The sequence below is a fragment of the Adiantum capillus-veneris genome, chromosome 11 (genome assembly GCF_014529385.1).
Source record: "Adiantum capillus-veneris isolate H3 chromosome 11, ASM1452938v2, whole genome shotgun sequence".
NCBI lineage: Eukaryota > Viridiplantae > Streptophyta > Polypodiopsida > Polypodiales > Pteridaceae > Adiantum > Adiantum capillus-veneris.
In genome coordinates this window covers 505,363-523,942 of record NC_140941.1, presented here as the reverse complement: position 1 = coordinate 523,942, position 18,580 = coordinate 505,363, and positions in this window count along the sequence as shown.

Sequence of the window (18,580 nt, the reverse complement as noted above, 5' to 3'; positions counted from 1 at the left end):
TGAGTATCACCAATAATTTTGTTCTTTCAAAGTGGCTACCAACTTTACTCCTTATGAGTTGGTTTATGGCAAGGAGGAAGTTCTACGTGTGCATGTGCAGCTAGGTGCACCAAAAGGTATGTGGCGGATTGAAAAGTCTCATCAATATTTCTTGCACGATAATATCACCAGTCTTGAAGCTTTGAAGATGGATCAAGAGGTGGCAACGGATTTCTGTGCGGAGCAGCGGGAGAAAAGAATGGCTAAGTTCAACCAGCAGTAGCCAGAGAAGTAGATTGAGAAGGGTGACTTGGTGATGAAGTATGAAAGTTATCTAGACTTCACATTTCAAAAGAAAAGAAATGGTAGGTCCCTACAAGGTCCATCAAGTTTTTCCCAATGGTACCTATTCGCTGATGCGGATAAATGGTCGCTTTCTCAAGAACCGGGTGAATGATGTGTGTCTTAACTTCTATTTTGAGAGGGAATTGGTGCCTCCAATGCATTGTAGCCCCTTTGGAGATAGAGACTCCTCTTTGGTTGGTGCCTCCAATGCATCAAGTTTTGATAGAAGGGGATGGGCAACCAACCTAAGTAGAATCCATATATACCGTAAATAAGCCTCTGTACATACAGTAGAGTTTTTTTTAAGTTGCTCACAATGTTTATTAGTTTTGCAATTTCTCAATTCCAGTAGTCATGTTTTTGGTTGAGCATGAATGTTCAACAAGGGGGTGGGCAATGGTGGTACAAGCAAAGTTGGTCTGTGCTGAAAGGTGTACTATGTAGAGTTGAAGATGTTGACAAGTGAGGGGTGAAGTGCTAAAGTAGGTGTATGAAGCCTGGGCAGGCAAGGTGTAGCTAAAATGTATGTGTAATGTGGTTTCTTAGGCCAAAGGGGCTCCAGAAAGGGGTCAATTGGGGCTACAAGTCCATGTGTTCCAAGTTCTAGATTGATGCTATGGAATGTAGTATTTGAGGTGCTCTAAAATCTAGTCCAAAAAGCTCCTCAAACAAAGCTATGGCTTCCAAGTTATGGTTGTTTAAAGCTGGAGTGCATTGCAGATACGCCAAGACGAACATGGCAGGTGATAACAAGTGGTCAAAGCTTGTTTGAAGTGATGGATGTGTAGAGCCTAAGATATGGAGCCTATTGATCTTTTCAAATCGACAATCGGAGCCAGGATGGGAGAGATATTTCCACTTAAGGTTTTGCCAAGGGTTGATTTTGAGCCTATTTAACAACATTGGGAAATGTGTTTTCGGAAGTTTTTTGAAGCTTGCAAAGGTTTGAAAAGGTAGTGTGCATCACATAGAGCTAGCAGGAAGTGACTGCTTGTCAATCGGGTGTCTGGACAATGAGATATGGCATGTTAAAATTTGGATCATTCGGCAACCACAGGTGTCTAGTGATTTTTTACCATTTTGATGCTCATTGTTTGAGGGCCTTGAAAAGTCAAAATACAGAGCAAACAGGTGGAAATGAAGTTGGGGAGGTGAGTTTTCAATTGGGCTTTACATCTCAGTGATTGGGTCACAGGGCATTGGATGGTTACAAGTCAAAGGTGGCAAAGAATCTCATTTTTTTAGAGTTGTATTGGTGGACTTGAAGGACCTCAAGGAGCATTTGTTTTTGCGTGTGCCAGTAGCACATTGGCCCATATGCAAAATTTAACCTTGGGCCATACATTTTATATAGTGGAAGTGTGAGGGTCTTATAGCATCACAACAGGTGTGAGGGGAGCTCCCCTTGAGCCTAGCAATGGGCGAGTAGTTGTGTAGCACAACTGCATGCGACAAGTGGCGCACGCGTGCATGTGTTGGTGGGGCCACTCACACGAGCAAGGTGATGATTGGAACACACAACAATCTAATCCAAGCCCAAAGAGGAGTCTCTATCTTTGAGGAATTACTTGGCAATTTCATGAGACATCATACATAGGACTTGCCATGGTTAGTGGGCATTCCCAAGGACACATCTATATTCATCCCCCATTCAGTGTTGCTCATGCCAATCTTCCCATGTAGGGGCAGCATAGTCTAGCCGGTAACCTTCATGGACATTGGCATTTGCATATCCCGCCATTTTCTCGATAAGCATCCATTGGGTTTGCAATTTGGTTCACACCATCCAAGTTAGGACAACAAAGGTTATTGTTTACTGATAACCAACAAGGGCATCGTTGATCCAAGAGACAATCCATGGTTTGCAAGTAGATGCATCGTCATCATCCTGTGATATGTCAATTGCGCATGGGAAGAGGAATTTCAAAAAAATTGCAAGCACTATTGGGGCTAAACAAGGATGTCCATTGTCACCAACTCTCTTTGGTCTATGTATCCATCAATTGGAACAAATGGTACTTGACTTTATGCAAGAAAAATGCATTGCAGAGGTCACTATTTGCAATACGGTAATCATGCTTTTGCTGTATGGGGATGATGTAGTGCTTCTAGAATAACTTTAGAGGATCCTCAAAAGCTTATGGTTGTCCTTGAGAAATTCTTCATACATAGTGGGCTGATTGTGAATGGATCCAAAACAAAGGTTATGCTTGTGAAAACCAACCATAAGGAGAAGCCATGCATTGTGTACAACAATGATACACTTGAAGTTGTTGAGAGCTTTAAGTACCTTGGCCGTGAGGTTCCGACCAATGACAAGTGGCATGAATGTGCTATGCATTGTTTGGAAACTGGGAAGAGAGTGTACTGCATTTGAGAACATGTGTAATCTAGGAAATATCAAACGTTGGGTTCTCAAGAAGTATCTTTTTGACACATTGGTGACACTGGTTCTTCTTTATGGAGTTGAAGGGTGGGGTGGGAGCATCTCAAAGTCTACTTAGAAAGAGTTTGAGAATGTTCATGTAAGGTTTCCAGTTTACGAAACCTTCAAAACTGTACTAAGCTTGAAAAACTTAATGGAAAATACTATTGCAGGACTCCAAACACTATTAATTTTGGTATTTTTGGAATTATAAGCAGAGCTTTACTATGTCTAGAAATTTTCAGAATCTAATTCCGATAAAAACGGGAACAGTTACGGGACCTAGAAAATTACCATAGAAATTTAATTAATAACAAAAATTGGATGGGTTCATTTTAATCATTAGCAAAGACTTCTTTACACTAAGGTTCTAGAGTTAAATAGGAAATTCCAAATTTCATCATGGAAAATCTACAAAAATCAAACAGGCAAATTCTGGAAGGTATGGGGTGAGTGTGGAAGCTGTGGAAACTTTCCAGGGGCAGTGATGGCAAAAAAATGCGCAAAGTTCAGCCTGGGGGGTTGCTTGGACTAGGGAAAAGCTGCCAAAAGCTGCCAGATGCCCAGGAAAAGCTATAAATAGGACCATTCTCTTCATATTTTGACAGACTCGGAGCCTTGAGAATTTCTCTCTCATCTAGGGAGAAACACTATGCAGAAATCATTAGAGTTAAGTCTCTAATTGATTAGCCTAACAAGTAATTAACCTAATCCCTCTCAATTAGTAAGGTTAGATTAAGATAAATGATTAACTAACCAAAGATTAGGCCTATATATGCTTCTTAAACCTCTTTAAATTAATAAATCTCTGCTGATTATTATAATTAAGCTTAGTAATACTAAGCTAATTATTTATCCTCTCATATTAGGGTTGGAATTAGCCAATTTAGCCATGAATTAATGGTAAAAATATTAATTAGGATTCTATTAAGTTGAATTATTTATCAGAGATAAATTAGATAGTTATTAATCTAGGAAAATTATCCTATAATTTTCTGAGAAGTTTTCCTAATTAATTAGGCCTAAATACTCTGTTTTTTAAAGCAATTTTAATAGGGGAAATTAGTAAATGGAATTCAAATTCTTTCATATAATTATCAATGGTTAATTAGGTGTTCAAGAACCCGTGATAATTAGGAGAAGTTCAGAAAGTTAATTTAGCTAATTATTTTAGCTAAAATACCCTGTTTTTTGAGAAATTTTAATAGGGGAAATTAGTAAATGGAACTCAAATGCTTCCATATAATTATCAGTGGTTAATCAGGTGTTCAATAACCCGTGATAATTAGGATAAGTTCAGAAAGTTAATTTAGCTAAATATTTTAGCTAAAATACCCTTTTTTTGAGAAATTTTAATAGGGGAAATTAATAAAAGGAATTCAAATGCTTCCATATAATTATCAATGGTTAATTAGGTGTTTAATAAGCCATGATAATTAGGAGAAGTTCAGAAAAAATAATTTAGCTAATTATCTTAGCTAAAATACCCTGTTTTTGAGAAATTTTAATAGGGGAAATTAGTAAATAGAATTCAAATGCTTCCATATAATTATCAATGATTAATTGAGTGTTTAAGTACCTGTGATAATTAGGAGAAGTTCAGAAAGTTAAGTTAGCTAATTACTTTAGCTAAACTATTGTGTAAATTAGTAAATAGAATTCAAATGATTCCATATAACTATCAGTGGTTAATTAGGTGTTCAATGACCCGTGATAATTAGGAGAAGTTCAGAAAGTTAATTTAGCTAATTATCTTAGCTAAAATACCCTGTTTTTTGAGAAATTTTAATAGGGGAAATTAGTAAATGGAATTAAAATTATTCCATATAATTATCAGTGATTAAATGAGTGTTCAAGTACCTATGATAATTAGGAGAAGTTCAGAAAGTTAAGTTAGCTAATTACTTTAGCTAAATTACTCTGGTTTTTGAACAATTTTAATAGGGGAAATTAGTAAATAGAATTCCAATGCTTCCATATAATTATCAGTGGTTAATTAGGTGTTCAATGACCTATGATAATTAGGAGAAGTTCAGAAAGTTAATTTAGCTAATTATCTTAGCTAAAATACCCTGTTTTTTGAGAAATTTTAATAGGAGAAATTAGTAAATGGAATTCAAATGCTTCTTAAACCTCTTTAAATTAATAAATCTCTGTTGATTATTATCATTAAGCTTAGTAATAATAAGCTAATTATTTATCTTAGCTAAAATACCCTGTTTTTTGAGAAATTTCAATAGGGGAAATTAGTAAATGGAATTCAAATTCTTCCATATAATTATCAGTGATTAATTGAGTGTTCAAGTACCTGTGATAATTAGGAGAAGTTCAGAAAGTTAAGTTAGCTAATTACTTTAGTTAAATTACTCTGGTTTTTGAACAATTTTAATAGGGGAAATTAGTAAATAGAATTCAAATGCTTCCATATAATTATTAGTGGTTAATTAAGTGCTCAATGACCTGTGATAATGAGGAGAAGTTCAGAAACTTAATTTAGCTAATTATCTTAGCTAAAATACCCTATTTTTTGAGAAATTTTAATACGGGAAATTAATAAATGGAGTTCAAATGATTCCATATAATTATCAGTGGTTAGTAATGTGTTCAATAACCCGTGATAATTAGGAGAAGTTCAGAAAGTTAATTTATCTAATTATCTTAGCTAAAATACCCTGTTTTTTGAGAAATTTTAATAGGGGAAACTAGTAAACGGAATTCAAATCCTTCCATGTAATTATCAAGGGTAAATCAGGTGTTCAAGAACCCGTGATAATTAGGAGAAATCCAAAAAGTTAATCTAGCTAATTACTCTAGCTAAAATACCCTCTTTTTTGAGGAATTTAAATAGGGGAAATTAGTAAATAGACTTAAATTGAATTGAGATCTTTATCAAAGGTTTATTAGACCTCAAGGAACCTGTGGTAATTATGCTACCACTAGAAAATTAGTTTAACTATATATCCTAGTAAAATTACTATAATTTTTGGGAAAAATAAAAAAGGGAATATAGTAAAGTAAATAGAAACCCTTTGATATCAATACCAGAGAAGGAATATACTTTGGGAAATCTATAATAATTATCCTAACCTTAGATAAATAGTTTAGGGACGTACTTTGGTCAAAAGTAACCAATTTTTGTATATAATGGATAAGAAAAATTAAGAAATAAAATTATCTAAATACCAAAGAATTAACCAAGGTCCAAAACCCTTATTTTTGGGTAACAAGGAAAAATAAATGTTATACAATAAATCCTCTGATGGATTAAGTCTTTTTATGAGGCTGCCGAAATGGCCCCCAAGAGAACCAGGGGAAACCCTTTGACGGAAGATGAAGATGCTAGTAACAAACGCAACAAAGCAACTAACGACCATGAAGCAGGGCCTAGCCATAGGCCAGCAGAGGAGAGTTTACGGGCACCTGCCCCACAGCAGATGGACGACCAGTCCCAGGTGGTTTTCAATTATGCCATTAATAAGCTTTTAGATTTCATTTTAAGTTAAGCATTGCATACGAAGGGTTAGGAAGGAAAACACTGGCTGAAAAAGGAAGGTAACTTCCACGAAACCCACGATCAATGATTGTAATTAGGAAAGAAATGATTGGGTTATTACTGGTTGAAATAGGAAGGAAATGTTTGACCATCCTTAAGACAGCTTGTCTCAAGACACCTCTGATTCCTTGGAAATATTTTTACTCCAGGTAATGAGTAACGATGGAGATACCATCATGGAGGAGTCGGTTACCTCTGCACGTGTGGAGTCTTTACCCCGTGCTTGTTTATGTTTATGGATAGTACTTTTAAGTTTATCCTAGAGGAACCACCCGGTTGTATGGGCAACTGATTTTCGCGTATGGGCGCCCGGACTTTGGGTGAAGACTTTTTCCACCCCGGTTATATAAATAAGGAATGGGTGCCGTTTTTCACCCTTGTATAGGTGGTCTTGAGACAAGTTAGTACTAGTTAGTGATACCTTAAAATGACAGTACCTTGTCTTAAGTTTAAAGATGTCTGTTTTCTGAAAGAATGTCTTCAATGCTGTTTTAAAAGGTTTCTTTAAGGAAATGCAGTTGAAAAATTAAAAAGGAATCATTATTTAAATTGTGGAAAGAATGTGGTAGTAATTAAACAACAATAAAATCATGTGTGAGTGCGGGGTGGTAAGTGGGGATTGACTAAGGTTTTCAATCATGGACGGGTGGACCTGATTAGTCAATTAACTATCCATTCTCGCGCACTAAAACGTTTAGAAACTTCACTTGGACGAGGGATCCACCAGCGGTTGTGCCCTCACATATGTAAGAGGGAAAAAAGCGTTGGCTAAGGAAACCTTAATCTAAAGGATGAAGATTTAGGGCCAGAAATTTTTTTTAAGGATCCAGTTTCCACTGCGAGACAGGACTAGGTCTCTTCTAGGGCTATGAACCTAAACCATTGCCAATGGTAAGGGTGAATTCCCTAGAATTTTTCTTGTTTAAAGGCTTTGACTTTAGTAGGCCTAGAGACCTGTTTAAGGTTCCATCCCGCTTTTGGTGTCAGCGGAATTGGAGCCGTTACAGTTCAAAAGCATTTTCTTACTAACTTTCTCTAAGTTAAGACACAAACGCCAAATATTCTCCTACTTCTTGAGTCCAGATCTCTCCCAATTGAGGTTATGGGAATGGAAAGGATTGTGGAGTATATGATAAATATGCTTCAAAACTCCTCACATTGACTTCCTACAATTGCATGTGAAGGAAGCAAAAAAGTTCAAAAGACGCATAAAAGCAAGATCTTGAAAACAAGATGAACGCAAGACATGAAGAAGTAGTTTGGGAGATGGTATGCATTACACTTGCTACATGATGCCTCAATAGACTCCCAAGTGAATGCAACTTTTCTACAACGCCAATGTATTATGGCCTTGGGGGAATCCGGTGGGTCACTCTTTACACAACCCATATTGCCCCCAACTACAAAACCATGTTTTTTGCTGAAAGAGAAAATCGTACTCACCCTTATATGCTTGAGAATATCTCCTTGTCATTGATACACACTATCACAGCCATTCGACTTAGCTCCCACTCCCTTCGATGCGAGACAGGGCTTTGGGGCAATGGAGAGGAGTCAAATCGATTGTGCACATTATGCTCAGAGAGTCTGAGTACCACACACTACTAGATTGCTCAACTTTTGGTCACATTAGAACTTGCTTCCCCACATTTTCAAGCATGACTTAGACCTACACACTTTCCTCTCCCAGCCACAATGTGGCCTCTCCATTGCGACTCTCATCACCATAATTTTGGAGCATCAAGAATCACTCATCAGCGGCACACATATAACATCACATGAAACTCTGGTCCCATATTTCATCGTTGAGCTCCAGAGACGATAATAAAAACTCTCTCTCTCTCTCTCTCTCTCTCTCTCTCTCTCTCTCTCTCTCTCTCTCTCTCTCTCTCTCTCTCTCTCATTACTATGGTGACGTACAAACCCGATTAATGTCATTTGCACTAGTCGTGTTGGTCGTTAGAGTGCAACAACAATGCCTATTGTTTAAGATTTTTTCCATGTTTCTATCAACAAGATCAGCTCAATACCATACACTGACACATGTGGGCAGTGTGTCTTGAGTGGTAATGGGTAGCAAGCGATGTTGAAGAGGGAGTCACTAAAGTTGTTTTCTCGTACTCCTCCATGGCACTTAACTACTCTAGCATGGATTTTCACCTCTTTCTTATGTCACTACTTGCAAAAGGCCCACAGTTCCCTACTTTTCCAAGAATTGTTATGCATACTACAAAGGGTAGCCATATTTCTTATTCTCAACTATTCCTTGATGGCTACCAAATAAGGAAAGCCTATTAAGTCAACCCTTATAGACAATTGTTTTGATATCTTTGATTCATCTCCTCAAGTAACTTCTCCTGCAACTACGTTCTCACCGCTAGAAGCTTGCTAGTGACTTCAACTTTCTATTGGGAGGATCATCGAAAAGGGAAGTTGTGCTTGAAAATGTTTTGGTTGAGATGGTGTACTTGAAATGTTTTGGTGGCAGCCCAGTTGACTTGGTGGCAACCCCAATCGCTCTCTTTTTTGTCCTCGGATGGGTGGCTCTCTGTTTAGCCTCAGCATGTATGTCAGGGTGGCTCCCTTGTTAGTAGTCAAGATCTTGAGGTCGGGTGGCTCCCAGATCAACAAATGTTTCTAGTTCTCAATAGGGAGTCTTGTAAAGATATTGATCTAAGGGCCACAATTCAATGGATCAATGAGCCCTTGGCAAAACTATGCTACTTGTTATCCTAAAGACATTTTGGGGGCATATCTTCTTAGTGTGACAAATTTTGAGATCTCAACCTGTATACATAACAAAAAAAGAAATTTTTGATCTTTTTTGGACTTACACACATTAGAAGGAGAAATTTTGATTTTTTCCATCTAAAAAATAACTCTCTCCCTCTCCTCTCCCCTACCTCCCTCTTCTCACTTCCATTGCCTTCCTCCTTTGCATCCTTTGGTCCAGCACACACGCACACACACACACACACATTGTGTTGAAGCAAGGGACTCAATCGCGCCAGTTTGGATGGGTCTACAAAAAATCATCCACTTATTCATTTATTTTTGCCAAAGCCGGCGTTGTAATTCTTGAATGTGAAAGAATCTGATTGTCTCCAAACAGTTTTGTACTTAATGAGAGACTAGATACTCTAGTCCACTACATTTTTGAATATAAGTATCCCTTTCTAGCCAAATACCCAATTTTTAACCTTGGGTATATAAGCCAAAAGTTGTAACTAACAAGGGATAACTATTGAGCGTACGTACTGAAGAGTACACATACTACACGGTCACTACTCATTGTATGAGTAAGCATTGCTAATGAAATCTCTTGTGTTGCTTCCTCATACTCTTGGCATTGTGTACATGCTCAATGTGCTATCTTTGAGTGTGTGTGTGTGTGTGTGTGTGTGTGTGTGTGTGTGTGTGTGTGTGTGTGCGTGCGCTCGCGCGTACGTGCGTTCCTTAGTGTGTTTATTTGCTTTTTGTGAGTTGTTGATGGTGTTTTAAGTGAAACTAAGCATGGAGAGAGGTAAGTAGGCCTTAGGAGGAGCCAAACAGGCCCTCATTCATCATTTTTGGTGAAGGTAAGATGTGGCAACAATTGCGGTTGCTCACCTACCCCACGGTGACTTTTGTAGGTTTTGTTGTTGAAAAGCTATTGCCTATAGCCTAGAAACCCTTATCTCAAGTTTCATATCATTTGAAGTTCATTTGACACCTTTACGACCATTAGAGTGAAAGATAGACCGCACAGGATACTTAGGTATTTTTCCCTTTAGTTGCTTCTTGGCTTGAGAGTGACCTTTCTCCTCAGTGCATTGTCATTGGTGCATTGCATTTGATGTTTCCATGCACTATTCGGGTCAACTACGTCCTCAGATTGACATATTTATGTTGGTTTGAGTTCTTGCTAGGCTACTTCGTCCAATCGCGACGGTCTGCCAACATTGGCGCCGTTGCCGATGATGTAGGACGTAAACTAGTGGAGGAGGTTGTGGTGAGGTTCTTCTTTACCCAGTGCCCAAATGTTATAGTTCATTACATTTACCTTTAGGTAGGAGAGTCAATGAGGCTTGCTGATTTCTCAGGTAGACTGAAGAGTTGTGCATTCTCTTTTGGTTTCCTTATAGGGTAGGACGACCTTAATTGTTGGTTTTAGTGCATTGTGTATTGAGTCCATGCTTTGAGGCTTGTTTTGTTCTGTGTTTAGTAGGTGGTTGCGGTGAGTTGGGACTAAATTCAAAAATTTCGCTATCATTTACCCCGATATCACTTCATTTTATTCCGTTTTGTTTACTATTTTGTTACTTTGTTGTTTAGGTTAGATGTAGGAGTAGTAGTTAGGTTAAAATTAACTTTTGGTGTTGGTTAGATAATCCAAAGTTTCTTTTGAATTCCATATTGCGACTTTTGACAATAAAGTGACTAAGCAGACAAGAAGTGTGCATAACTTGCAAATGGAACGTTTGAATTTAGGAATTCTTGTTTGGGAACTTTCATATACTTTAGGGGGACATGTTTGGAAATTTTGAATGTTGTTTGAGTCATCAGTTGTGAGTTAGAGTAGGTTCTAGAGTAATTGGCTAAGTTGAACTTAAAACATTGGATAGAGGTCAAAAAGTGGTCATTTGGAGTGATAGAAGGTGTCATTGGGATGCCCCAGAGGGAGGGAATCTACATGAAGTGACTAGACAAAAAACAACTATCAATGGTAGCTACCATGGTTTCTTCCACCTACCACATTTTCATCTCTAGATCATACCAAAAGGATCCCCAAGTGTTGTACTTGCCAAATCAACTTTCCACAAGTCAAAAAAGTTTAAACATTAGGTAGAACTTGCCAAAATTTCCTAAGTGGACCAGCCTTAGGGAAACAAAGTGTCGTTTGACAGGTCAAACTCTAAAACTTCAGGACACCCATAGGTGCAAAAGACTCTATAAGTGATAGGAAATCTACAAGAAGTGTTAAAACTCAAAAATCACACGAGTGGCAGTGAGGCGGTCCGGGGTGGGCAACAAGAGAGGTGACCTCTAAACACCCCTCAAGGCTCCCGTGCTACTCAATTGGGGCTGGGGCAACCACAAGCACAACACAACAACAAACCCACAGCCAAACCCAAACAAGATAGGGGCACCACCTAGTTTTGGTATGCGAACTAGGACGCAAGAGAGATTTTGGTACAACCAAGAAGATGCACCACACAACACACACAAGCAACCTCACACCAAGACACACACAAAATGGACCAGAGAGAGCTAGAGCAAAGGGAAGAGAGAGAGAAAAGAATCTTGGGTAATACCTTATTTGTGACTTGCAAATGGAGATGGTTCGTTATGATTCTATCGTAGAACTTGTACAAAAAATCACTCTATGCTTAGTGATTGCTAAACATTGCCAACACTCACACACACACACACTGTCTTAGGGTGTGGGAGACCTCTCACCACAATACCCTCTTACAGTGGACACAAAATTGGCAATTAAAACACACTAAAACACTTTCCAAAGCAAGATCAAATGATAGAACTCAAAATACACAAGTCACCTTGAATTCACCAAACTGTATTTCACAAATGGAAGGACGAAGATTTGAACGTCGAATCACGCCTTTGATGCACCAAACCTCAATTTATTGATGATGAAGGAGCATATACAATAGTGGTTTTGAGATTTGTGGAACTCACGCTCTCTCACTTGCAATGTGTAGCTTGAAGGCTTCTCTCACACCAAGAGTGAAGCTCACAAGGGGTTGCTACACCTAAGTCTCTCCTCACGCATAGAGTGTTGGGGTGCTATGTGAGATATTGGAGGTTGTTTTACAAGAAGGAGAGGGGCCTATTTATAGGTTGGAGACCCCTCATTAAGATTATTAGAAATCCTAATTTACAAGCTAACAAATCAGGATTATGATTTTTTTGAATATCAAAACATTGCGGGCCTTCTTTGTCTGCTTGAGTCATGGGTGTGGGCTCAAAAGAGAGCATTATTGATGGTAGATAAGGTGAAAGTAAGTAAAGAGAGAGAGAGAGAGAGAGAGAGAGAGAGAGAGAGAGAGAGAGAGAGAGAGAGAGAGAGAGAGAGTTACTTTGTACATGTCTTGAGGTGAGGTGTCTTTTATGGTTAGGTCAATGCTATTTTGTGTTAGTATGTTAGTCGTTAGTAATCACTAGAAAGTTAATGATATATTTACAATGGGTAGAATGGGGTGGATGATTGAAGTAAGATGGTTGAATGAAGTGAGCAAATCCTTGTGATGGTGAAGCTTGAAGAAGTTTTGGACTTACTTGTGTAGGTTCTCAAAATGACTATCGATCTTCTTCTTTGTCTTCCCTTCTTTACGCCACCGCCGCCAAGGTTGATTATCGTGATGAAAATGGTAACTCCGTTGATGAGATCTCTTGATTTACAGAGGTTAAGCATGGTACACATGATGAATGTATGTATATATATAAGGAGTAAGATGGAATTGTACTTTGGAGATAATAGAGAGAGGCATAGAGATGGTGTATGTACATGGAGAGCTCATATGAGAGCTATGGAAGTAAGTGGGGAGGTTAATGGTGAAGAAGGTGAGAGAAACCATTGAAGGTGCAGGTTTGAGTGAGGGATTGAGAGGAATGTGTGTGTGTGTGTGTGTGTGTGTGTGTATGTGTAGAAGTGTGGAAAGAGGTGAGAGAAGACTAAGGGCTACTTGTGAGAAAAGTGGGCAGACTGGGATCCACTCAAAAAATCATAGCTCACTGGTGATTGCTCCAAAAATCATGAAAAATTTTGAGGTAATTATTCAGAGCGTAGGCTACATTTTCTCTTTTGACCACCACTCCAAATTCGGAGTGGATATGGGTGCCAAAATTCTCACCAAAAAGCCTATTTTTATGCCTGCAAAAGTCTTTTAGTGGCCCCCTCCTTTGTTGAATTTGTACAATGCATCCAAGATTGAGCCCCTCCTTTGTCATATCATAATACAAAGTATCCAAGTTTCCCTTGACCCATGCATGGAGGAGGATTATTGGTGAATAAAGAAATATATACATGGTGGGACTAGTGTATGGACTATTCATGGACTTTAGCTCAATGAGCACATGGTGTTAGAATAATGAGTAAAAATAATAATAAAAATATGGAGGAATTATTGATATGGAAAGATATTGGAATCATATGATATGGTACCTCTTTGTATTATTTTGGGTGAAAGAGGAAAAGGTATGCAAGTAAATAATATAATAAACGTGACCAATGAGTAGAAATCAATTTTTTTGTTTTCACGAGGATGAGGGTGAAAATGTGGGGGTGATTCGTATAAAAGAAAAATATGAGGTTAGAGTATGTACACCTTGGAAAAATATACTTATGGTGTAAGAGGATGAAAGAAGGTATACACAGGTTTAATAAAACACACACCTAAGTATAAATATTTAAATAAAATACCAGAATAATTATAAAAATCCCTATATTTAGGCCATATATATAATGCAATATTTACACACAAATGGGCCATAATATATTTTATTTTTTTAATTTTATTTATTTTTTTGACTCAACTAGCCCAGTGACTAGCTAGCTGAGGATTTTAAGAAGATATGGGAAAAGCCCCCTAACTCACACACGCCTATTTACAGTGAAATGGTAGGGATAGCCATAGCGTTTGGGTGAATTTGGTAGGGTGGAGTAACTTACTATGGCAATTATGGAGAGCCGAAAAACGGCTATCAGCAGCTACCATGGTTGCTGCCACCTGTGCCAGGTTTGGACCAAGTAGGTTTCATTTGATTCCTAGTAGTGCCAAGATCCCAAAGATACCTTCCATGGCTCATTTGGACTAGTAAAAGCCCTTGTAATCACCAAGAAATTGAATGTCAAAAGCCAAATTCTGATAATTGACCAAAGGGGCATAAAAAAACATTCAAAAACTTTCATACAGAGTGTTAAAAGACTCACCAGACATAGACCAACCACCAGGAAGTGACCAGGCTCAAAAATCTCATCAGTGGCAGCTATCGCGGTCACTACCATTTGGTACAGATTGAGAATTTGACCATACCAGCATGTAGGTCATTTTGCAAGGTTTCTAGAAATACCTTGATTGAGCTAAACAGACTCCAGAATCACTCTCAAAGACCTTGTTAAAGTCAAGCCTTGAATTATCAAATTTTGACCTAAGTTTCATAATTTCTACAATTTTTTGAATTTTAGTGAAGACTCCATAGAAAAAATTGGACTAATCACTCAAACGGCCAACAGGCAAAGTGCTTGATCTTGTGTACACAGGTATCCAGATTATCCAAGAGCAAAGATTTCACAAAGGAGATAGCTAACCTCACAAGTAAGAGGTTGGGATTTTTGTAAGAGTGTGTCTATCTTTTTTCATGTATTTGAGATCGGATAAATATCTTCTGAGAGACAATAGAGTAGCGACTGACCAAGTGGCAAGGGAGTCTAGTATCAACGGAAGAGAGCTTAAACCAAGCTAGGATAAATTCCTTAGCACCAATATTAGTTGAGGATAGTGATAATGAAACCACTTTTGGCAAATCATATCATTGCATGAGTAACCAGCAACTAGGAGGATTCCAACAACAAGGATCAGTAGGAGGTAGCACCTCTAAAAACCCCTTTGACCACACCAAAATACACGTAAATCTTCCTAGAGGGAACAAACGCCCATGGAGCCCTAGCTTACATGGATTCTCAAGGATGCAAGTGCATTTGTATTGAAGAATGGCTTGCTCAAGGATTAGGATTAATCCGAGTATACGATGATGGTGATATATTTTGCGATGAAGAGGGGAACCACTACCTCATTTTCAGAGACCCAAAAACTACAATCGGCATGGAGATAAATTTGCAAAAGGGAAGATGGTCATGGAGACTCAAGGACTGCCTCTTACTACTGTCAGGGTAAGCTCAACCTGTGGCACCATGTGGGAAAGCTCTCTAGCCACCTAGGCTCCACCCATGATAGTATAATTGATGACATGGTCTAGTAGCAAGAGCCAATAGCAAGAGGACGAAACCCATCTAGCCTATTATTGTAAAGCACCAAGGGAGCTATGCAGTCTTCAGCATTTGCGGCATGACATAATTGAAGAGTCAATGGACAAGGACCTATCAGATTTTTCCTTTTTCCTAGCTGGCCGTAAGGTGATGCGGCGAAGGGAAAAATATATTTTGTGCAAAGATTGGATGGTCGGGTTGAAGTAGTGTCAATGTAACAGATATTCTTGTGAACCCAAGTGTATACAAATGACTTTCAAGACATGAAGTTTATTGAGCTCATTTTTCAATTGTGCCCTGTGAAAAAGTGTGCTTGAAATACATTTCTTTACCATGTCAAATCTCTCTCTCTCTCTCTCTCTCTCTCTCTCTCTCAATGTTAGACAAGACAAAGACATGATAGAAGAGTCATCTTAATTCATTAGAAAGTACAAACTCGTCCGTGAACAATGGACTGAGATACAATTTCTGTAAGTATGGAATCAGAATGTCTTCAAGGTAAAAATCGAAGGAATGCCCCTCGAAAGAAGGTGGTGAGATAGTTGTTCCCGACGGATTTAGTTCTCCCTTTTCAGGAGTATCATCAATCAGTAGTGTATTAGTTGCATCAAAGGGTACACCGATTTAGCTAAACGGTTTGTACAAAAGAGGTAAGTGTGGTTTTTTAGGGTGGTAGTGGCCCTCAACGGTAACGCATTTTCTTTGATCATACAAAAAGGCAAAATCTGACGTGTGAGCGTGGCATACACTGCAAACTATTCTAACTAGTGGCGACAAGTTTTGCCTTTGCATTGAAGACCATATGGCAACTCTGAAGCGCAGAAGAAGAAACTAAATAAATTCCTTGGTTCCTGGACGAACCACGACTCAACAAGTTCCCATCCGAAACGTTTGCAAATCCATTGATTCCTTGGTTCTTTGTCACCGAGAGGCACTCGCATCAGCAGCAATCCATTGACGTCCAAGATAATCAACCTCTGTAAAAGTACACAAGTACATATAAGTAGTTAGAAGCTGAACATATTTTGCCATAATTGAATAGACATTACCGGAACAACTGTATCTACAGGTAGCAAGGGTCCATACTGGGTCTCTGTAGTGTTCATGTCGTTGTTGCTCTCCTCTGCTTTATCTTCATAGTCATCATTCACATCTTCATCAGGGGTCTCCCCCATGGCTCTTTCTACCTCATTCAAGGTTTCCTCCAAGGTCTTTTCCTCTCCCTTGGTTGATCGGCTTGCCTCATACATCCTTGCCTGATCCATATCAGTTTGCTCATCCCTAGGCCTGCTTTCCTCATCCATATCCTTTTGCTCATCTATAGGCCTGCTTTCCTCATCTTGGGTTTCAGCCATAGGCTCTTTTGGCTCCTCCACTGGCTAACTTGGCTCTTTCATTGTCTCCTCTGGTTGTACACTAGCACCTTCCATATGCTCATTTGACCTTTCCTCATCCTCGGCTCTTTCATCTTCTGCTGATATGACCCCCTCGGCCCGTTGTGATTCCACTGTATCGGATGCAGGGGTTTGTCGTGGTGGCACGTCATGTTTTGTTAGATCAATAGTGCGGTCATCCAAGCCGCTATCTTCAAGCTCTCTGGGGCTAGACATAGTAAGCAGGTGTTGTATTAAACTTACCTAGTATCTTTTCAAATAATCATATGTGTAGTTTTTTAAAGCACTCTGCAAAATTGAAAGACCACATGGTGAGAATTCTTTTATAGACTAAACCAAAACTAACTGAATGCATTGCCAAATGGGTACCTTAGTCATGAAAGGTTTTAATGCAAAGTAGCTTTGCAGGACATATTCTGCATGGAGAAGACATCTCCAGCCGCAAGAATTTCCATCGGTTTGATTTGGGATAGGTACATCTTTGATTGGGGCCTTGTATAGTTCATACCTTCCACATAGCTTGCCATAGGCAAGCAACAACCTCTTTATACAACTGCACAAAGCAATGTCAAGATGTTAGCATGAGGCTTCAAATTTACATGGATATCTATAAGAAACACTTTCTGATACAAAACACTTACAGCCTAATTTCAGGGTGGGTTCCTTTTATTGAATTGAACACCCACACTGCTGGTTGGTCAACATCAAGGCATATGAAACTCCAATGATGGTTGTTCTCATATGGAAAGATGATGACAGTAACTTCCAGCATAGCACAGTCGAGAAACCAACCCTCAAAGGTCCCAGATGGACTGTTCTTTTGTCTAATAATCACTGACATTTGTGGATCAAGAAGAAACACCTCTGTGTGGGTGTGCAGTGGGAGTTGACTTTTGATCAGGCTGCAGAGAGTTTACCTAAGTTAGCAAACCTATTATCTGAGTTTTCAAAGCTAGCAAGATAGTAACACTTACTTAAGACAAGCATAGATAATTGTGTCTGAAATCTAAGCATCTGGATTCTGCAATAAATTAATGTTCACTTTTTCCAGAGCTAGCTTTCTGGCTCCATCTACAAATGGTATCTCTGCAAGCAAACCATACTTCATTGAAAGTAGAGTTTCTTGATTGCTTGCCTCTATGGACAGGGTCACATTGCATTCTATTTGCCTCTTGGACTCCACTGCTACTTTTGCTTTCTCCTTAAGCTCTGCTTCCCTCATGTCCTCTGTTTGGCGAGCAATAGTCTCTGCCCTTGCCCTTGTATTCACATCATGTGTGACATCTACAACTGTGAGTTGTGGCACTAGCTCCGGGGGGTATAACAAAATTTCCCTCATTTTCTTATCCTTGCAGACATTGGGGACCAGTAGTTTGTCATACCTCCACCTTATTCTTTTCAGTGTCTCACTATCTTTGTCCATTATAGTAACCCTGTGGGCATGGGCTGCAACAATGGTCATGTCACTGAAGTACTCCAGTAGGAAGTCCTCTGCTGCTTCTTGTAGAGCCATTAATGCCACCACCTTCCACCTTTTGGTGCCCCAGGTAGCTTCTTCACATATGGACCTCACCATCCTCTGGAAGGGCAGCTTTGGTATGCATAAATCTACACATTTCTGTGCCTTTCTGATTTCTCTGAAAAGTCCCATGCAGGTTTGTAACTTCTTCACCCTTGGCAAGAGAAAAAATGCAGGTCTTTTGTATCATTTTGGGTGAAAGAGAAAAAATTATGCAAGTAATGAAAATTATATATTAAAAGTGACTGAGAGAGTAAAAGCACAAGGATGAGGATAAAAATGTGGGGGTGATTTGTATAAAATACAAAAAATACTTATGAGATTAGAGAATGTACACATTGATAATAAAAATATATTTATGGTGCAAGAGGGTGAA